Consider the following 11,700-nt stretch of genomic DNA (forward strand, 5'->3'; position numbering starts at 1 on the left):
ATGCTTATGAACGAACTCGGAAGAAACGGATATGATGATGATTTATTGAGTGAAAGGCCAGGGGTCCTTGACAGATGATGGTACAAGGAGAACATCAGTGTAAACTACTTGTACCTCGTGACTAACAACGTCCACGGACACACAGCCACAGTCTCACTGTCCAATTGCAAGCTGTCACGTGACGGACATCGCCGTGATTGATTGATATGTGCTACTTCTGTACTGAGTACCGTTAACACAAATAATTAGCCTAGTGATGAAGTTGAGAGAAATATAGAGTTCAGAATCCAGAATGCCAGACTAATAAGTGAGTGAGTACTGTTTTACGCCGCCTGTAGCTATATTCCAGCAATATCACGGCGAAGGACACAAGAAATGTGCTTCATACATTGTACCCATGTTGGGAATAGAACCCGGGGCTTCGGCGTGACGAGCGAACACCTTAACCACTTGGCTACCCCATCGCCCCAAAGACTACTAATATAGCAAACCATTTCTTATATGACCGAATTGATTCTACCAAACTGAATCTGTCACATGATTGTAATGTATGCTATAATATACATTGTCTGAACTGATGTAAAGCGATTGATTGCAAACAGATTTTAAGTCTACAAGGTTGCCACCTGAAAAAATTACCAGATATTTTCCGGATATTAAGGCGCCATATATCTGTCAACGAAGGTGATACAGATGATGCCGTCAATTCTCAGCTGCCCGGTGATACACGTTTTCTGTTTCCAGGGTTGCAGAAGTCTGGACTAAGTTCTTGTACACATGAAACACACAGAGTGGTAATCGTGTGAAGTCTAAGAAGCAGTGTAACCCTTATGCGACAGAAATGAAACGTTCTACCACATCTACACACAAGTCCACGTCTACATCTACACCCACGACAACGTCTACATCTACACACACGTCTACGTCTACGTCTACGTCTACATCTACACACAAGTCCACGTTACATCTACACCCAGGACAACGTCTACATCTACACACACGTCTACATCTACGTCTACATCTACACCCACGTCCACGTCTACATCTACACACACGAAAACGTCTACATCTACACACACACGTCTACATCTACATCTACACACAAGTCCACGTCTACATCTACACACAAGTCCACGTCTACATCTACACCCACGACAACGTCTACATCTACACACACGTCTACGTCTACATCCACACCCACGACCACGTCTACATCTACACACAAGTCCATGTCTACATCTACATCCACGACAACGTCTACATCTACACACACGTCTACGTCTACATCCACACCCACGACCACGTCTACATCTACACACAAGTCCATGTCTACATCTACATCCACGACAACGTCTACATCTACACACAAGTCCACGTCTACATCTACACCCACGACAACGTCTACATCTACACACACGTCTACGTCTACATCCACACCCACGACCACGTCTACATCTACACCTACGACAACGTCTACATCTACACACACGTCTACGTCTACATCCACACCCACGACCACGTCTACATCTACACCCACGACAACGGCTACATCTACACCGATGTCCACGTCTACATCTACACGCACGACCACGTCTACACCCACGACCACGTCTACATCTACACCCACGACCACGTCTACATCTACACCCACGACCACGTCTACATCTACACCCACGTCCACGTCGACATCTACACCCACTACCACGTCTACATCTCCTCCACGACCAAGTCTACATCTACACCCACGACCACGTCTACACCTACACCCACGACCACGTCTACATCTACACCCGCGTCAACGTCTACATCTACAACCACGACCACGTCTACATCTACAACCACGAACACGTCTACATCTACACACACATCCACGTCTACATCTAAACCCATGACCACGTCTACATCTACACACATCTTTATATTGGTAAGATAAAATTACCTGTTCAAAAGGCAATTGTCTATGCGGGAGTGTACATAAGTACTGCTAAAACTTCGGTAGAAAGAACGAGGTTAGCATGTGAAAAACTGAGAAAATTGATAAATGTAAACCATGATTCTGGCCTGTACTTTGGTGGACTTAATCCTATAGCCGCCGTGCGCATCTGGCAACGAGTGGTATTACCCTGTGGCTTATATGGATGTAATGTGTGGGGAAAACTATCATTAAAGGAATATGAAATGCTAGAAATCACTCAACGCTATTTCTGTAAGAAAATCCAGGGTTTTAATAAGCGTATGCCTAAAGAAATAGAGAGGGACACAATTGGTGTTATATCAGTACAAGGATACATTGATCAACAAAAGCTTTTGCTCCTTGGTAAGCTATGTAATTCAAACCTAATGTATATTTTCAAACAAATGTTTCTAGCCCGACTTGGACAGTTTAGATATAAAACAACACTAGTTAATAAGAACAAGTGGGACACGAAATCACCCATCTTTAGCATGCTATATCTTGTCTCCAAATATAATTTATCTGACGAGGTTAATGATTATATAATGTGTTCAAATTTCATCAAGAAACGATTATGGTCAATACTGGTGAAAGAAAAGATTCACCTACACGAAAAACAATTACTAAACAATGCGTTTCTGAGCAGATTATCTCTGTCAAGATATCTAACAATACGATCTGGACGAGAACATAGATTATGGAAACTTGCTCTCGATAGACCAGAATATTTTACTTCCTTAGCTAGACTAGTTCGCTTAGGTTCAATGCCAATAGAATCAAAGGAATGTATTTGTGGAACAGTTGCGAATGATATAGTGAAACATGTTTTCATGTCATGTCAAAAGAATTTAGAAGAAAGAAATATCATATTTGATAAAATCATTGATTTGCTTGATGTTAAAATATTTGTGAGAATCTGGGCAGACGATGACACCTTTCTGACTTTTTTGCTTGGCGGGTTACCTGAACAACTTGAAGTAGAATTAGACTACAATGTATGGGCAGAGAGCATGATAAATGTTGGTGGCGCAGTAAAAAAGTGGGATGAAGTCATCCGAAGCTGCTTATACTAAACAATGTATGTATTGTAAACAAGTGTACATTTGTAAATAACACATGCTAATTGTCCATCTAATAACACAAATAATCAATACGATACATTTGTATATGAACTACTTCTGACATATATGTAATATATATATGTATGTGTGTGTGCACATTTATACTATAGATGTTGTCCTTTCACTGTATACCTTGTACTCTTCATGAAATGGAGGAAATAAAGAAGATCTATCTATCTATCCTACACCCACGACCACGTCTACATCTACACCCGCGTCAACGTCTACATCTACAACCACGACCACGTCTACATCTACAACCACGACCACGTCTACATCTACACCTAAGACCACGTCTACATCTACACACACGTCCACGTCTACATCTAAACCCATGACCACGTCTACATCTACACACACGTCCACGTCTTCATCTACACCCATGACCACGTCTACATCTACACACACGTCCACGTCTTCATCTACACCCATGACCACGTCTACATCTACACACATAACCACGTCTACATCTACACCCATGACCACGTCTACATCTACACACACGTCCACGTCTTCATCTTCACCCATGTCCAATTCTAAATCTACACCCACGACCACGTATACAACTACACCCATGTCCACGTCTACATCTACACCCATAATCACGTCTAAATCTACACCCACGACCACGTCTACACCTACACCCACGACCACGTCTACATCTACACCCACGACCACGTCTACATCTACACACACGTCCACGTCTACATCTAAACCCATGACCACGTCTACATCTACACCCACGACCACGTCTACATCTACTCCCATGTCCACGTCTACATCTACACCCATAATCACGTCTACATTTACACCCACGACCACGTCTACATCTACACCCATAACCACGTCTACATCTACTCCCATGACCACGTCTACATCTACTCCCACGTTCACGTCTACATCTACACCAATGACCACATCTACATCTACTCCCATGACCACGTCTACATCTACACCCATGACCACGCCTACATCTGCACCCACGACCACGTCTACATCTACACACACGAAAACGTCTACATCTACACACACGTCTACGTCTACGTCTACATCTACACCCACGTCCACGTCTACATCTACACCCACGACAACGTCTACATCTACACACAAGCCCACGTCTTCATCTACAGCCACGACAACGTCTACATCTACACACACGTCTACGTCTACATCCACACCCACGACCACGTCTCATCTACTCCCATGTCCACATATCATGTCATTTAAAGTAAACTTTCTCCGGAACAAAATGCCTAAAATATTTAACAATTATTTTTCCATGCTACTGTGCGTTCATGTAGACAGTTGTATAATTTGCTCTTCAACAAACGCGCAACAATTTTAAGAGTCTGCGTGTCACTCGGCGATGCATGGTTGCATTTCTGCGTATGGGGCGGTCGGGTAGCCTATTGGTTAAAGCGTTCGCTCGTCACGCCAAAGACCGCCGTGATATTGCTGGAATATTGCTAAACCATACTCCCTCACTCACACATTTCTGTAAGTACTTATGTAAAAAGATGAGAATTATCATTCAATGCTCATGTCGCTGCAACAGGACTCTCCCAGTATCTGGGTACCCGAGACCCGTGCGTACAGCGATATGAATGTTGATACTCAAATCCATCTAAAACAGATGATTTACCTTTCATGATTAAGTGGGGTAGCCAGGTGGCTGATGCGTTCGCTCCTCATGCTGCAGGCCCGAGTTCTATTCTCCACACGGGTACAATGTGTGGAGCCTATTTCTGGTGTCCCCCGCCGTGATATTGCTGGATATTGCTAAAAGCGGCGTGAAACATACTCACACAATCACTCACTCACTCACTCACACACTCACTCACTCACTAACTCACTGAGAATTCGGTTTAATCGTGTAGTTGGCATCACAATAGCTATTAAACGATATTCCACTACCACTGAAAACGGGAATTATGGAGATGATAGGCTGTGTGTTTCCAATACGGCGGTCGGGCCATACACAACGGGGTTCATTTGTGGCCCCTGACTCTGTCTCTGCGCGTATCCACGAAACAAAACTGGACCATGTTTTGCCGAGAAATGGCACAAGAAGTGAAACATCCGGTGGAAGCTTTCATGTACCAAGTAGTAGGGAAATACGACCCTTTCACCTGACGTCATAACAACGAGGTATTCCTCGTGTCACGTGACGTCACTTCCGGGTCACGATCTGATTGTGATAAGGATAGCATTTTTTCATTTCATTATTTCTATTCCAATATTTTTTAGACGCATTGCCTCCACTTTCTGGTAACATAGGAATATGATGGTCAGAATCAATCACTGGTTAAATTGCAATAACCAGTTTTTTGGTTGGGCCGGAGGCCCAGTCAGCTAAGGCGCTGCGCTTCCCTGTGCAGAGTTACTTCCCATTGGCGAACCAGGATCCTATGATCACGGCTTCAAACCCCAGAGGTGGTAAAAGTCAATGACCTGCTCTAATCTATAAGGGCTCCCCTTCCACATCATGCTTATATGCCGTGATGTACGTGGAATATTGTTCAGAGCAGCGCACACCCACTCACTCACTCATATATTCCTGGGACTTGCTCCCCCTTAAATGTCTTAGCCCTTTCATTGGAACCACCGGTTTTCATTGTAGGGTTAGGGTTGTGACAGTAATTTACACAAAAAATAACTTAGCCATATTTCATTTTGTTTGTGGCCATAGTAACATTGTCTACACAGAGAACAGCTGGCCTCTGTCGCGGGCCCACCATGTGTTCGAGCCTTTAATGTACCTCCGAGTGAAATATCAGTTCGGTTTAACGGTAAATACACTTGTTACATAGCTTACAGCTGCTGGTGTGAACGTCATGGCACGTCATGGCACGTCGTTATAACGCGGTAACGGCGACAAGCGCTAAGCTGGCTGCAGGACACGTGAGCCACCATCTTGAATTTCGGGATATGGACCATCTCGGACAATTTGGAGCTGATCTTGGCTAGAAAACGGTATTCTCGTGGGACTTTTAATATCGCACGCGCGGTTTCAGTTTTCGCGTCTCTTTGGGCGACACAGCCTCGTAAAGTGTTGCTTCACAAAATAGCTGCTTGTTTGTTGCGGTGATACAAAGTCCTCGGAGTTGCCTCTAACGGAAGCCGCTACCAGTCGATAAAGAGTGATCACTAAGGTGTAAAATTTCAAAGAAACTTTTATTGATAATCGTGCAAGTCCGTGTGATTGTCCGCGCGCTATATTCATTACCATGTCTTTTATCGCTGCATTAGCCGACAAAGCGCCAGTCAAGTGTGTCGGCCATGTTCTCAGCTTTCTAATAGACAGAAAGGGAAGATTAGCTTTTCTGATAAAATAACGGAAGTTGAAATCTTCACCAAAAAGCGAAATAAATTCTGCTGATGCATTGACCTGAAGACATAATGCCTGAATCTCGTTGTTAATTTCCTTAGCTGTGCGTGTATTTACTCGGGTCTGTTGGGGCGGCTTTACTAGCGACATGAAAGGTGTGTTAGCCATTAACAAAGCCGCTAGTCTTAATCAGAATTTACCTGAGGGAGTCGTGAGAAAGATAGTTTCAGGTGGAAATTGTCAAAAAAGAAATTATCCAATCAATACGAGTTTGTGGGATTGAGGTGCGTCGACACGACGAGCAAACACAGCGAACGGGCACTTTCCTTCGCCTCCTGCACTAAGACGGGTTGATATTGATCCCAGCTTCTTACTTTCGAGACGGCCAATTGTCTTGTATACATAAGGGGCTCACACAAAGCTGAACAGTTCTTCATACTCACCAAATGGTAGTTTTATTACTATGTTTATTAAGATAGAGAACAAATGGCATTTTTATTACCAAACGCATTTGCAATACAAGCGGGTACGAGAGGAAATTCAATAAGGCGCACGTGCATGGCGCTATTATTCTTAGTTCACAAATCAACGGGATTCATCTCCCGTCAGTAGCATGAAACACTTCACGGAAAGAGTCGAGATATTAAACTTGCACCTAATATTGCGACCTTCATGTCTTCTCAATGGTCCATATTAGAGAATCGAAGGACATCTTCCATTGTTACGGTTTTACAGATCGCCATTCATTTTCAACGCTGACATTATTATCCATTCACAAATATACATTTCATCATTGCCAATATTTTCATTGCAATTTCTCAGCAAGTTGACTGTATTCATATGCGTTAAAAGCAATTATCGGGGGATCTTGATACCCGCGGAACGCTGTGTGTGCGTCCATTCTCCGCCCAGTGCTCCCGGCTTGACGGATTGAACATGTCACGATTGCTTAGATAATAAAGGTGGCGCTATAAACTGCAAATGTTCACACAATACGTTGATTTACCGCCCTCTATAGGTGCAGTAATTATAAGGACACATCTCGGAGCTGACGAGAAAACAACGTCTAATCTCGCGCAATGCGAGACGTGACGACAGGTATAACTCAACGCTTTGACAAAAGAGGAACTTGTTTCATTAATTTAGAAATACAAAGTAATAAATTACGTTCCGTGAACAAACACGGATGATGGATGCCAAAGTAATCTAAACTGCATATTGTTTGCATATTAGTTGACACACTTACCCAGTCTGCACAAAGCAGGAAAACGTCCCTAGACTAAGTTTGTTATAAGAATTATAATAAAAATTAAGTGTATATTTTTTTATTTCTTTCGGAAGAATATGTTTACGAAACGAATTATACTGAAGAAAAGCGGGTAGAAAAATTCACTAAAGTTGTAGATATTTAAGAGTGAATAAATAAACTGTAAGCACGGACCTAAACAATAGTCTAAGCCCGTGCTGGAACTACAAACAGTTATGTGAGATTAGCAGGACGTGAGCGGAGATTTCGATATCTAACGTTACTCATGTTGGAAGCAATACAAAGATACATGGGTTAAGTGATGTCACGTGACACAAAACCGTTCCAGTGATACATCGACTGTGTTTTACCCCCGAAATACACGTAGAGTGTAGTTGCTTTTACAAATACCCAACACTTCGGCCAACCCATGCATCAATTAACAATAGATTCGTATTAGGAAAAGTTAAAGGTTTTTACTTTGACAAACAATTCTGTCAAACTTACGGATTAATAACAATATATACATATTAGGAAATAACAACTATTTTACTTTGAAACGGAGAAATTTATCTTAGGAGAACAATTTAATTATTGAACATTTCAAATATGAATCATATCTTTTTTTTAAACGTGAATAAGAATTTTTAAAAAGTAAAATAAATTATCTGGAAATTCCAACTTTGTGTTAGCACAATGGCGAATTGATGCAATGGCAACATCACTTTCATTTCATATTATAATATTTCACAGTTAGAAACGAAAGTCAACAAATAATACAACATGTCTGTCTAATGGGCATAAAAGAAACATTTTAATTCAGACAGCATTGCATATTCTTTCCAGGTGCATAAGTCCATGTCGGGAAGCACTGCACGTCTTGTTCACGTGGGGTCGGCGCTGCGCACATGGACAGGTTCCATTGTTAGCGTTCTTTGAGGTGTTGAAAGCTTCGACTCAATCGGTTCGTCTAGACCGACGTACGTGACTTCAACTTGATACAGTCCGTTATTTTCCAGGGACAACCTGGACATCCCCAAGCTACCCCATGCACGTGCAGAACATGCGTAATCTACATCAACGGATGCTAAAGGGACGAGTCTATCCACAGAGTTTTGTAGGACGTCAATGGTGATGATTATCCCGTGTGATAGGCATTAATATACAGTGGAACCTCGACGAGGGTCACCTGTAGAACGGTCTTTGTTACGTGTATGGCAAGGCATAACCAAGCGTCATAAACTGACACAGAGTGAGTGAGTGAGTTGGATTTAACGCCGATTTAACATTATTCCAGTTATGTCGCGGCGTGTCAGCTTAATGTGGGAGGAAAGCTCGAAGTGATGCAGGGATTCGAAACATACCATAGGTTTCTGGCATGTCCAAGGGACGCAACTCTGCACAGCGAATGGCGGCGCCTGAGACGACTGGGCCACCCGTGCCCCCACCCCACCCCCAACTGACACAGACTCACAGATCAAATACAGTGCTCGTCTACAGCAGGGCTAACAGTTTTGCTCTAAACAAACCACAAATTAGTCTCGTCCTTAACGCCATAGCTCTTAACAAGGTAATCATCTTACACATCGTAACCCTAAATCTCCTCACAGACATCCACATCTTAACAACCAAAGCTCTTGACAAAGTAATGTTCAAGAGGCCCTGGCATACATATATGACACCCAGGAAACGCTGATAACAAAAAATAAACTTTTAAATGAAAAGTATTGCAGCACAAATATACACTCTACTCTAACAGACACCTAACATACACCTAACAGACCGATAGACACTGAAGAAAGACACCTAACATCCCCACCCTACTCTTACGGACACACTGAAGATAGACACCTCACATCCCCACCCTACTCTCAAAGACACACTGAAGATAGACACCCTACCTTCCCACCCTACTCTCAAAGACACACTGAAGATAGACACCCTACCTCCCCACCCTACTCTCAAAGACACACTGAAGATAGACACCCTACCTTCCCACCCTACTCTCAAAGACACCCTGAAGATAGACACCCTACCTTCCCACCCTACTCTCAAAGACACACTGAAGATAGACACCCTACCTTCCCACCCTACTCTCAAAGACACCCTGAAGATAGACACCCTACCTTCCCACCCTACTCTCAAAGACACCCTGAAGATAGACACCCTACCTTCCCACCCTACTCTCAAAGACACCCTGAAGATAGACACCCTACCTTCCCACCCTACTCTCAAAGACACCCTGAAGATAGACACCCTACCTTCCCACCCTACTCTCAAAGACACCCTGAAGATAGACACCCTACCTTCCCACCCTACTCTCAAAGACACCATGACGATAGACACCCTACCTTCCCACCCTACTCTCAAAGACACCCTGAAGATAGACACCCTACCTTCCCACCCTACTCTCAAAGACACACTGAAGATAGACACCCTACCTCTCCGCCCTACTCTCAAAGACACACTGAAGATAGACACCCTACCTTCCCACCCTACTCTCAAAGACACCCTGAAGATAGACACCCTACCTTCCCACCCTACTCTCAAAGACACACTGAAGATAGACACCCTACCTTCCCACCCTACTCTCAAAGACACCCTGAAGATAGACACCCTACCTTCCCACCCTACTCTCAAAGACACCCTGAAGATAGACACCCTACCTTCCCACCCTACTCTCAAAGACACCCTGACGATAGACACCCTACCTTCCCATCCTACTCTCAAAGACACCCTGAAGATAGACACCCTACCTTCCCACCCTACTCTCAAAGACACCCTGAAGATAGACACCCTACCTTCCCATCCTACTCTCAAAGACACCCTGACGATAGACACCCTACCTTCCCACCCTACTCTCAAAGACACCCTGACGATAGACACCCTACCTTCCCATCCTACTCTCAAAGACACCCTGAAGATAGACACCCTACCTTCCCACCCTACTCTCAAAGACACCCTGACGATAGACACCCTACCTTCCCACCCTACTCTCAAAGACACCCTGAAGATAGACACCCTACCTTCCCATTCTACTCTCAAAGACACCCTGAAGATAGACACCCTACCTTCCCACCCTACTCTCAAAGACACCCTGAAGATAGACACCCTACCTTCCCACCCTACTCTCAAAGACACCCTGAAGATAGACACCCTACCTTCCCATCCTACTCTCAAAGACACCCTGAAGATAGACACCCTACCTTCCCACCCTACTCTCAAAGACACCCTGAAGATAGACACCCTACCTTCCCACCCTACTCTCAAAGACACCCCGAAGATAGACACCCTACCTTCCCACCCTACTCTCAAAGACACCCTGAAGATAGACACCCTACCTTCCCACCCTACTCTCAAAGACACACTGAAGATAGACACCCTACCTTCCCACCCTACTCTCAAAGACACCCTGACGATAGACACCCTACCTTCCCACCCTACTCTCAAAGACACCCTGACGATAGACACCCTACCTTCCCATCCTACTCTCAAAGACAACCTGTAGATAGATAGACGCTCCATTTCCCAATCCTACTGTTACACATAGACTGTAGATAGACACCCCACCTCCCAACCTTACTCCCTCAGACACACTGTAGATAGATAGACACCCACCTCCCCACCCTACTATCACAGACACCCTGGAGATAGATGGACGCTCCACCTCCCCACCCTACTCTCACAGACACCCTGGAGATAGATGGACGCTCCACCTCCCCTCCCTACTCTCACACATACATTGTAGACAGATAGACACCCCACTTTCCAACTCTTCTCTCACACACACACTGTAGACAGATGGATACCCCACCTTCCAACTCTACTATCACAGACACCCTGTAGATAGATACACACCTCACCTCCCCACCCTACTCTCACAGACACACTCTAGATAGATACACACCCCACCTTCCAACCCTACCCTCACACACCCCTTAGATAGATACACACCTCACCTTCCAACCCTACCCTCACACACACCCTGTAGATATATACACACCTCACCTCCCCACCCTACTATCACAGACACCCTGTAGATAGAAAGACA

At 44.2% G+C, this 11,700-nt stretch overlaps 1 pseudogene; it reads left to right on the top strand.

The window, feature by feature from the left end:
* The first annotated feature begins 1,559 nt into the window (after positions 1-1,559).
* Positions 1,560-11,157, top strand: LOC139443859 (mucin-2-like; annotated as a pseudogene).
* Positions 11,158-11,700: the final 543 nt, after the last annotated feature.

Source organism: Haliotis cracherodii, unplaced genomic scaffold, assembly GCF_022045235.1.
Source record: "Haliotis cracherodii isolate W230 unplaced genomic scaffold, xgHalCrac1.p SCAF_5, whole genome shotgun sequence".
NCBI classification, from domain to species: Eukaryota; Metazoa; Mollusca; class Gastropoda; order Lepetellida; family Haliotidae; genus Haliotis; species Haliotis cracherodii.